The 11141-nt window shown below is 41.2% G+C and overlaps 1 long non-coding RNA gene across 1 annotated transcript; it reads left to right on the plus strand.

Moving 5' to 3' along the window:
• Nucleotides 1–3426: 3426 nt before the first annotated feature.
• On the plus strand, nucleotides 3427–10719 carry LOC141101027 (uncharacterized). Its single transcript, XR_012234857.1, has 3 exons — nucleotides 3427–3550; nucleotides 3632–3750; nucleotides 10103–10719. It is a non-coding gene; the product is annotated as an uncharacterized lncRNA (long non-coding RNA).
• The last annotated feature ends 422 nt before the right edge of the window (nucleotides 10720–11141 follow it).

Consider the following 11141-nt stretch of genomic DNA (forward strand, 5'->3'; position numbering starts at 1 on the left):
GGGACTATGGGATGAAGGATATGTATGATGGGTATATGGGCACGGGACTGTGAGCTGAAGGATGTGTGATGGGTATATGGGCACTCAACTATGGGATGGCAAATATGTATGATGGGTATATGGGCACGGGACTATGGGATGGAGGATGTGTGATGGGTATAGGGGCATGGGACTATGGGATGGAGGATGTGTGATGGGTATATGGGCACTCGATTATGGGATGGAGGATATGTATGATGGGTATATGGGCATGGGCCTATGGGATTGTGGATATGAATGATGGGTATATGGGCACGGGTCTATGGGATGGAGGATAATTATAATTTTCTATAACCACAGCTAGTTACTATGCCCGGGCAGCGTACATTAATATTATATTAATCATATATAGATGGATGGAGCTGCTCCATGTTGAGTAGTTGCAGTTATCGGACCCATTGTGACATCACTGGTGTTCCGCTCCTCGTGATGTCACAGTGAGATCTCCATTGTGACATCACGGAATGTGTGGTTATATGGAGTGACGCTGCAGGAAGAGGCTTTGTCTAACAAGACTCCCTGTGTGTTGCACATTCAGTGATAGCTCCCTGTGTGTTGCACATTCAGCGATAACTCCCTGTGTGTTGCACATTCAGCGATAACTCCCTGTGTGTTACACATTCAGCGATAACTCCCTGTGTGTTACACATTCAGCGATAACTCCCTGTGTGTTACACATTCAGCGATAACTCCCTGTGTGTTACACATTCAGCGATATTTCTTCAAGCTAAAATGCTCTTTCGATTTCTTCTAATCGTGAGTTTGCTATTAGCATCTGTGGAAGGCGCGCCTCTCATCAACCAGCGCCATGATTCCTTGCCCACGCATACGACCCCAGCAGGTAAGTACTTTTCCAAATATTCACATATTTTGGGGTAACCCTCATTAGGCTGGGTGAAGGCTTACTTTTTGCGCCCTGAGTTGATATTTTTACTGATACCATTTTGGGGTAGATACTAGGTTTCTTTTTTTGTCGCCTTTTATTGCAATGTTGCGGCTGCCAAAAATTTTTATTCTGGCGATTTCGATTTTTTTTTTCTCATTATGCTGTCTACTGATCAGATAAATTTAGTTTAGATTTTGATAGATCGAACTTTTACAAATGCAGCGATAACAAATGGGTATTTTGAATTGCTTTTTCTCATAATCCCTGAGACATAATTTAGCAAAACTTCTGTCCCATATTTTTAATCGTCTTGCTGGGTCCGACCGTCCAATCTAATATATAAAGCTCAAGTGTGTGTATGTGTGGGTGTGTGTGTGTGTATGTGGGTGTGTATGTCCGGGATAGGCATCCGCACCGTCGCAGCTGCAGCCACAAAATTTGGCACAGTCACACGTCTGGACCCCGAGAGCGTCCTAGGCTATGTTGTGAGGCGAAATTTTAACCCCGCGCGTTCCAATTCACCAAACAATTTTGCCCTTATCTACATACTGGGGAAAAAGTGTGCGCGTGTCAAGCCCCACCCCTCATTATGATGTCATAATGCCACTATTTAAATACAGGGGAAACAGTGTGTGTGCGTCAAGCCCCGCCCCTCATTATGATGTCATAATGGTTGCCATGGCGCATGGCGACGCTGATGTCATCATAGGTTGCAAGCCCTGCCGCTCATTATGATGTCATAATGGTTGACTACGGAATGGAGGATGTGTGATGGGTGTATGGGCACTGGACTATGGGATGGAAGATATGTATGACGGGTATATGGGCACGGGACTATGGGATGGCGGATATGTATGATGGGTATATGGGCACGGGACTATGGGATGGAGGATATGCATGATGGGTATATGCGCATGGGCCTATGGGATGGAGGATGTGTGATGGGCATATGAGCATGGGACTATGGGATGTAGGATATGTATGATGGGTGTATGGGCACTCGACTATGGATGGCGAATATGTATGATGGGTATATGGGCATGGGACTATGGGATGAAGGAAGTGTGATGGGTATATGGGCATGGGACTATGGGATGGAGGATGTGTGATGGGTATATGGGCACTCGACTATGGGATGGAGGATATGTATGATGGGTATATGGGCACGGGCCTATGGGATCGTGGATATGTATGATGGGTATATGGGCACAGGACTATAGGATGGAGGATAATTATAATTTGCTATAACTAACCACAGTTAGTTACTATGCCCGGGCAGCGCCGGGCTCTTCAGCTAGTTAACTATTATTTCTGTATTTTCAAAGGATCTACAGCAACTTCCCATTATCACAAACTGGTCAAGCGATGCTGGAATAAAGGTAAATATTGTTTGTCTGCAATCTCCATCTTTTTATAGTGCCATATACTTAACGGTTTATTAGGTCATTGCATCCAATATGTCTGACTATGATTGAAACTTCTAGGCCCAGCTTACACCTGAAAAGGAAGTTATAGACCAGGGCAGCACCTGGCAACCTCAGGCAAGTGCTGGGGCCACTGCGCCTGGGGAGCTCCGTCTCCCCCAAGTCTCAGTTTGCAGCATTCGACATGCATGTGTATCCGGACGGCTGTCGGCTGTGTTTTACAGCCAGCTCCTGAGTCGTACAGCTGGGATTGCATCAAGCTCTGATCATTGCAGCTTAAACTTTTAGACAATTGTGACAAATGTATTTAAGAGGTTTGAAATGGTGGGAAGGTGATTGTGGAGTGCAGATGGCACTGAAGACATCTACGGTATGTCTGCCATGTTTGTACAACCATGTCGGCCTAGCTTGTGTCTAGGCTTTATAGTAGTTTGGTGATTTTACAATACACTGCAATATTACAATATTAAAGCACAAGTGAAAGTGATCACAGGTTCAGTTCCCCAAGGAGGACCAATAATAATGTAAAAAGAAAAATATTGAGTTCATATATAGCCATTTTTTGCGTAAAACAAATAAACTAAACTATTTTTTTAATATTTTATTTGGCATCTCTGAATGCATAAGTTTGTATGGGCTCTTTTTAATTTTAATACTAATTTTTATCGTCTTTACAAGGGGGCGTGGTTCACAGGTTAATATAATGCAGAGCAGCCTAAAGACACGCCCCTGAGGTCCATGCAAAACACTTTACCTCTGTAAAGACTATAAAAAGACCATATGGTAGATTTACAGAAAAAGAATCAACGATATACCAAGGGGAACAGTGGGAATAAAATAAAAACAAAAAGTGGCCATTTTTTACCTGGTGACAGGTCCTCTTTGTGAAAAAAAAAAAAAGGAAAAAGGTAAGAGACTGATATACCAATTATGATGCTGGTGACCAGGAGTCCAGTTTGGTCACCACACCCAATGCACATTTCGCCAAGCTTGGGGTTAGTCTGATTTTTGTATATACCCCATGTAGAATTCATGAAAGACTGTTTTCCAGGTCTTGGATTCTGCTTCTCTTACCCCAATTACACGGTTTTTCTCTTGCAGTGATCCCCGGACATCCAACCTTGGCCCGAGTGGTTGTTGCAGGAACGTTCTTCATATTGGCGGCTGTGATTGCTGGACTGTTTCTTTTCTTTTATATCTAGTAAGTTCTTCTCAGTGCAGTGTCTGATGGCAATAGCCATCATGCTTTATGATGGGGCATCTCATCACTTTTATAATTTAGTTGCAGACACAAGGATGAATATGCCGATCTTGAAGAAGGTCTGTTGTCATGAATACGGTGTTTTAAGCCACAGTTAGAAGATGTGGAGGCTGGTTTACCTACATACAAGACAACTCCAGGTAACATTAGGACACCATGGTTCTCAAAACGGTTGTGTGAAATTAGAAAAAAAATCCATATAGGACTGGGGGATTAAGCAAATTAATTTGATTCAATTTTATTTTGCACAATTCTACTTTTGCTCGCACCCAGTGGATGCGGCAACAATATATAGAACAGGAACGGTAAGGCTTTTGGGCTCGGGATGGTCATAGAATGGATTATTCTTCTGTCTGTAAAGGGAGGAGGGGACATGGTGGGACATGGTCACCGCCACATCAGTCCAGTACAAGCAGCTCGATCTTTCATTTAAAAAGAATCAAGCTGAACCCGATTAACTGACAATGATGAAAGATGAAAAGCCACAGTAGATATAACAATCAGGAGGCCATTGCCTGTGAGGAATTAGATTCCTCTGGAACGCTGCCAGAAGCCGGTGTCTTGCTATGTACAAGTGCTTCTCACTAAATTAGAATATCATCAAAAAGTTAATTTATTTCAGTTCTTCAATACAAAAAGTGAAACTCATTATATATAGTCATTACAAACAGTGATCTATTTCATGTGTTTATTTCTGTTAATGTTGATGACTATGGCTTACAGCCAATGAAAACCCAAAAGTCATTATCTCAGTATATTAGAATAAATAACTAAAAAAAAACTGCAAAGGCTTCCTAAACGTTTAAAAAGGTCTCTTAGTCTGTTTCAGTAGGCTCCACAATCATGGGGAAGACTGCTGACTTGACAGATGCTCAGAAGGCAGTCATTGACACACTCCACAAGGAGGATAAGCCACAAAAGGTCATTGCTAAAGAAGCTGGCTGTTCACAGAGTGCTGTATACAAGCATATTAATGGAAAGTTGAGTGGAAGAAGATGCACAAGCAACTGGGATAACCGCAGCCTTGAAAGGATTGTTAAGAAAAGGCCATTCAAAAATCTGGGGGAGATTCACAAGGAGTGGACTGCTGCTGGGGTCATTGCTTCAAGAGCCACCACATACAGATGTATCCAGGACATGGGCTACAAGTGTCACATTCCTTGTGTCAAGCCACTCATGACCAATAGACTACACCAGAAGCCTCTTACCTGGGCCAAGGAGAAAAAGAACTGGACTGTGGCTCAGTGGTCCAAGGTGTTGTTTTCAGATGAAAGTAAATTTTGAATTCCATATGGAAATCAAGGTCCCAGAGTCTGGAGGAAGAGATGAGAGGCACACAATCCATGTTGCTTGAGGTTTATTGTGAACTTTCCACAATCAGTGATGGTTTGGGGAGCCATATCATCTGCTGGTGTAGGTCCACTGTGTGTTATCAGGACCAAAGTCAGCACAGCCGTCTACCAGGAAATTTTAGAGCACTTCAAGATTCCCCTGCCGACAAGCCTTTTGTAGATGGAAATTTCATTCTCCAGCAGGACTTGGCACCTGTTCATACTGCCTAAAGTACCACTACCTGGTTTACAAACAAACAGTATTACTGTTCTTGATTGGCCAGCAAACTCGCCTGACCTTAACCCCATAGAGAATCTATGGGGTATTGTCAAGAGGAAGATGAGAGACACCAGACCCAACAATGCAGACGAGCTGAAGGCTGTTATCAAAGCAACCTGGGCTTCCATAACACCTCAGCAGTGCCACAAGCTGATCATCCCCATGCCACGCCATATTGATGCAGTAATTGCTGCAAAAGGAACCCCAACCAGGTATTGAGTGCATTTACTGAACATGCATGTCAGTAGGCCAACATTTCGGATTTTAAAATAATTTTTCAAACTGGTGTTATAAAAGTATTCTAATTTACTGAGATAATGACTTTTGGGTTTTCATTGGCTGTAAGCCATAATCATCAACAGTAACAGAAATAAACACTTGAAATAGATCACTCTGTAATGACTACATAATATATGAGTTTCACTTTTTGTACTGAAGAACTGAATTTAACTTTTTGATGATATTCTAATTTATCGAGAAGCACTTGTAACGTGTCTGCCGCAGGTTATAACAGCCAGAGGGGCTCTGCTACTAAAGGGGAGAATAATCCTGAGAATGGAGTAGTCAGTAAAAGTGGCATTTTATACTGAATTTTGGAGAAACCACTTGTTCTATTAATTATTTTGAGCTAATTACATTGTATTATTAGTTAATTGTTAGTTTGAGAGATACCTCTCCTGATTCCTCCATACACACGAGCACTCGGCTCAGCAATCTTGTTTTTTCAATGGAGAGAGCTGTCAACAGACTCCTCTGGCAGTGGCTAATCTACGCTGAAAACAAAAGGATGGTCGTGCAATCATCAGAAGTGAAGTGATCGCATAAGTTGGGAATTTCATAAAATCATGAAGGGCTGAGAACATCTGACAACCCGGCCCACGGGACGTCATCACTGGGGAAGGATGTAATTCAGGTGCTGATAAAAGGTCAAGACATATTACGATCTGTGTCCAATGTAGAGAGATACAGTTGGAACCAGAAGTCTACATACACTATATAAAAATACACATCTGCATGTTTTTCTCAATATCTGACATGAAATCAGAATAAACCTTTCCCATTTTAGGTCAATTAGGATTACCATAATTATTAATATTTGCCAAATGCCAGAATAATGAGAAATAGAATGTTTTAAGGCATTTTTCTCACTGCAAGGTCAAAAGTTTACATATACATTTCATTAGTATTTGGTACCATTGCCCTTAAAATGAATGACTTGGGTGAACCGTTTGGGATATCCTTCCTGAAGCTTCTCACAACAGTTGGTCCAAATTTGGGTCCATTCCTCCTGACAAAACTGGGGTGACTGATCCAGGTTTGTAGGCCGCCTTGCTCGCACCGGCCTTTTCAGCTTTGCCCATAAATTTTAAATAGGATTGAGATCAGGGCTTTTTGACGTTCGCTCCGAAACATTGACTTTGTTATCCTTAAGCCATTTTGTTACCATTTTGGCAGTGTGCTTCGGGTCATTGTCCATTTGGAAGACCCATTTCCACCCAAGCTTTAACTTCCTGGCTGATGTCTTGAGATGTTGCTCCAGTATTGCCACATAATCTTTTCTTATGATGTCATCTATTTTGTGAAGTGCACCAGTCCCTCCTGCAGCAAAACAACCCCACAACATAATGCGGCCACCCCCGTGTCTCACAGTTGGGATGGTGTTCTTTGTCTTCTAAGCTTCTCCCTTTTTCCTCCAAACATAATGATGGTCATTATGCCCAAAAAGTTCCACTTTAGTTTCATCAGACCACAGGACATGTCTGAAAAAATTAAGGTCTTTGTTCCTGTGTGCATTTGCAAACATTAGTCTGGCTTTTTTATGTTTCTTTTGGAGTAATGGCTTCTTTCTGGCAGAGTGTTGATATAGTACTCGTTTCACTGTGGATATTGACACAATCTTACATGCTTCCGCCATCATCTTCACAAGGTCTTTTGCTTTTCTCCTTGGGTTGATATTCACATGTCAAACCAAAGCACATTCATCTCTGGGACACAGAACCCATCTCCTTCCTAAGCGGTATGATGGCTGGACATTCCCATCTTGTTTGTACTTGCATATAATTATTTATACAGATGAACAAGGCACCTTCAGGTATCTTAAAATTTGCACCCAGGGATGAGCCAGACTTGTGCAAGTCCACAATTCTCTTCCTGGTATCTTGGATGATTTCTTGAGACTTTCCCATGAAGCTAAACAAAGATGCATTGTGTTTTAGGTGTGCATTAAAATGCATCCACACGTGTGTCTCTAACTCAAATGTTGCCAAAAGCTTCCATACACATGATGCCATCATATGGGTGGTCCAGAATCGTTTAAAGACATAGTAATCTTAGCGTTTGTAAACGTTTGACTTTGCAGTACTAAAAATGAATTACAACATTTTATCTCTCATTATTGTGGAATTTATCAAATATTAACCCCTTCACGACCTTCACCGTACTAGTACTGTTCTGCGGGAATTGCATTTCTTCCCGAAGCAGTTCTAGTGTACGGCAGCACGATCACCGCGGCGATCAGGTGCGAGTATCAGCTATATGTGACAGCAGACACCCCTCAGAAGTGGGGAGGGGGCTCCCTGCGTGCTTCCATCAGAATAACACAATGTGATTGTGTCATTCTGGTGGTCTCCATGGAGACCCCCAGCACCAAGATGGCCACGGGGACCAACCGGGTCCTGCAGGGAGGTGGCTTGCGTCGGCATGCCTCCTTCCCTGCCTGTCAGATCACTGCTCTGACACTTAGCAGTGCTAAGTGTCAGATCAGTGATCTGACATTATATAGTAATGTCCCATACTGGGACAATGTAACAAAGTTAAAAAAAAACAAAAAAACTTTTATAATGTAAATTTTTTTTTAAAAAATCCCCAAATAAAAAAAAATTAAATAGTTTAGCAATAAATACATGTAAATAAAAAATAAATAAATAAAAGTACACATATTTGGTACCAACACGTCCATTACGACCCGCTCTATAAAACTAGCTAACCCCTTCAGTAAACACCGTAAAAAATAAAAAACATCATACCAAACAAAAAGTGCAATAAAACGCGATCAAGAAGACGGATGTAAATAAAAATGATGGTACCGCTGAAAACGTCATCTTGTCCCGAAAAAAAACAAACCGCCATACAGCTCCATCAGAAAAATAGTTTTAGCTCTCAGAATAAAGTGATACAAAAATAATATTTTTTCCAATAAAATAGTTTTTATTGTGTAAAAGCACCAAAACATAAAAAATGATATAAATTAGGTATCACTGTAATCATCATACTGTTTCATCGTACTGACCCAAAGAATAAAGCTGCATGCTCAGGAGAAATTGCACAACAAAATGTATAGTCCATTTTCTCCTGTTATCCTTGCGAAAGTAAAAAAAAATTAGGTCTAAATTAAAGTTTTTGTGAAAGAAAAGTAAATGTTTATTTTTTCTTCCACATTCCAAAAATTCCTGTGAAGCACCAGAAGGGTTCATTCTTGAATGTGGTTTTGAGCACCTCGAGGAGTGGCGTTTTTAGAATGGTGTCACTTTTGGGTATTTTCTTTCATATAGACCCCTCAAAGTGACTTCAAATGTGAGGTGGTCCCTAAAAAAATGGTTTTGTAAAATTTGTTGAAAAAAAATGAGAAATCACAGGTCAACTCTTAACCCCTATAACTTCCCAACGAAAAAAAAATTTGGTTCCAAAATTGTGCTGATGTAAAGAAGACATGTGGGAAATGTTATTTATTAACCATTTTGCGTGATAGGACTCTCCAATTTAAGGGCATAAAAATTAAAAGTTGTAAAATAGTGAAATTTTTGCCAAATTTCAGTTTTTTTCACAAATGAACGCCAGTCATATCGAAGAAATTTTACTGCTACCATAAAGTACAATATGTCACAAGAAAATCTCAGAGTCAGTGGGATCCATTGAAGAATTTCAGAGTTATAACTTCATAAAGGGACAGTGGTCAGAATTGTAAAAATTGGCCTGGTCAGAAAGGTGAAAACAGGCTGGGTCGCGAAGGGGTTAATAATTATGGTAATCCTAATTCACCTAAAACGGGAAAGGTTTATTCTGACTTCATGTCAGAGATTGAGAGAAACATGCAGATGTGTCTTTTTATATAGTGTATGGAAACTTCTGGTTTCAACTGTACATATGAGTGCATGCGTGATTTTCACTCGCTGGACGTCTTTCATTTGAAGCGTTCTCCTTCACTAGGCCAAATCAAATCTTTGATCAGCGCAATAAGTTTCTTAAGTTTTATTCATTGTATGTAACTGTATATGCTGTATTGTTTTGTCCCCTTTATATAAATGTTAATAGTTCTCTTCCATTTGTTCTGTAACCTGCTTACCAAAGCCTTACACTACCAGAACCAGGCCTCCAGTCAGCCTGTAAAACACGTCTGTTGGTGGCAGCGAGTTGTCGTGGGGTCCACAGTGACCGTAACAGGGGTAAATACATATATTCCATGAGTTGGAGTCGGAGGTATACAGTATATACACCATATGCTCACTGTCAGGTTCCCATTAGTGGAAACAGCCTGCGGCCTCCTCTGTTGATTGCCGGTCAGTCGCATAATTGTCCAAGCGATAGGGGGCAGCATAGAGCTGTTTGCTCCAAAGATAACAGCGGGTGGATCTGTGGGACCTCCCAGACTGCGATCCTTGACAGTCATGTATATAGCTCAGCTATCTTCATCCATCACAAAGACACTAGTGTACCAGCAACCAAATGCAAACAGGTCACACATGACACCCATCTCCCTAACCAGTGGATTCCCACTTATCAGACACTTATCTTAAGTTGTGATTATGGACCAATCCTTTAAAACAAAGGTGGGGGGCTCTGCTTTACATATACCTGTAAAACTAACCACTGTACTTTATATAGCAGTTCCTTTCAGAAGAGCACCACTAAGAACATTTTGGAGAACAGAAAAAGAGGATGAGGATAGTGATAACAGCGATGATGATGACAGCTATACTCGGAGAAAGAAGACATTTCAAGGCCTGGCATTAAAAAAGAAAGCTAAAGGTGACCACAAGAAGAAAAAAGATGGCGAGACATCGAAAAAAGACAATAAATCATCACGAAAGACAGAGAAACTTCAGAAGACAACTGAAGGGACCTCCAAAAGAGAGGATAAAAATGTGAAAAAGTCAGAAGAGTATAAGCAAGCGAAACCAGCAAAACAAGAAAGGAAGCGGAAAATTCTAAAGGAAATAAAGATGGCCAAGCGTCCCAAACTGAAGAAACTGAAGACCACAATGCTGAAGGAAAATATAAAGACCAAAATTCGCAGGAAGAAAAGATGAGGCTTCCTCTGCTCTTATTCATTTCTTATTGTTTTCCTAAGCATTTCAATAAAAGTGGTTCCGATCCGTCCGGCCACATTACAACCTTAGAAAGGTTACATCATTTTACTCTGTGCATGTTTATGGAGAAGTCATAATTATTTCTGTGGGGCAGCTACAATATCCAATCACTTTCAGATAGTGGGAGCAGCGCTTGGCTCATTTACAAATGCGACCTCCACAAAGACAATCCTAGCCAAGTACTGTGCAGGGGAACTAGAACATAGCAGGTAGCCAGCCGCAGCAGAAGCCATACGCAGAACGGAACCGAGCAGCTAAGTTTTTGTAATCATTAACAACCTCTTCTTAACTGGAGTTCAAACATGGGGTCTCTCTTCTGCTGGTGGAGTCACACTGTGGTTTACTAAATAGATCTCAATGCTGAGGTGGTCAGATACATAAAATCAGCGGAGCCCATCAGACTCGTATTACAAAACCACACATATCTGGTACCGTCCAGGAGACGCGGACTTCTACCCATGAAACAATGCTTTTGTAGGCAATCATTTCTAGAATATGGTGTGCTATGGAAGCAGAACATAGAGCGCCACGAAAAAAGAGAAAAGACGATTGCT

Source organism: Dendrobates tinctorius, unplaced genomic scaffold (genome assembly GCF_039654945.1).
Source record: "Dendrobates tinctorius isolate UK_male_01 unplaced genomic scaffold, ASM3965494v1 ptg000113l, whole genome shotgun sequence".
Classification (NCBI taxonomy): domain Eukaryota; kingdom Metazoa; phylum Chordata; class Amphibia; order Anura; family Dendrobatidae; genus Dendrobates; species Dendrobates tinctorius.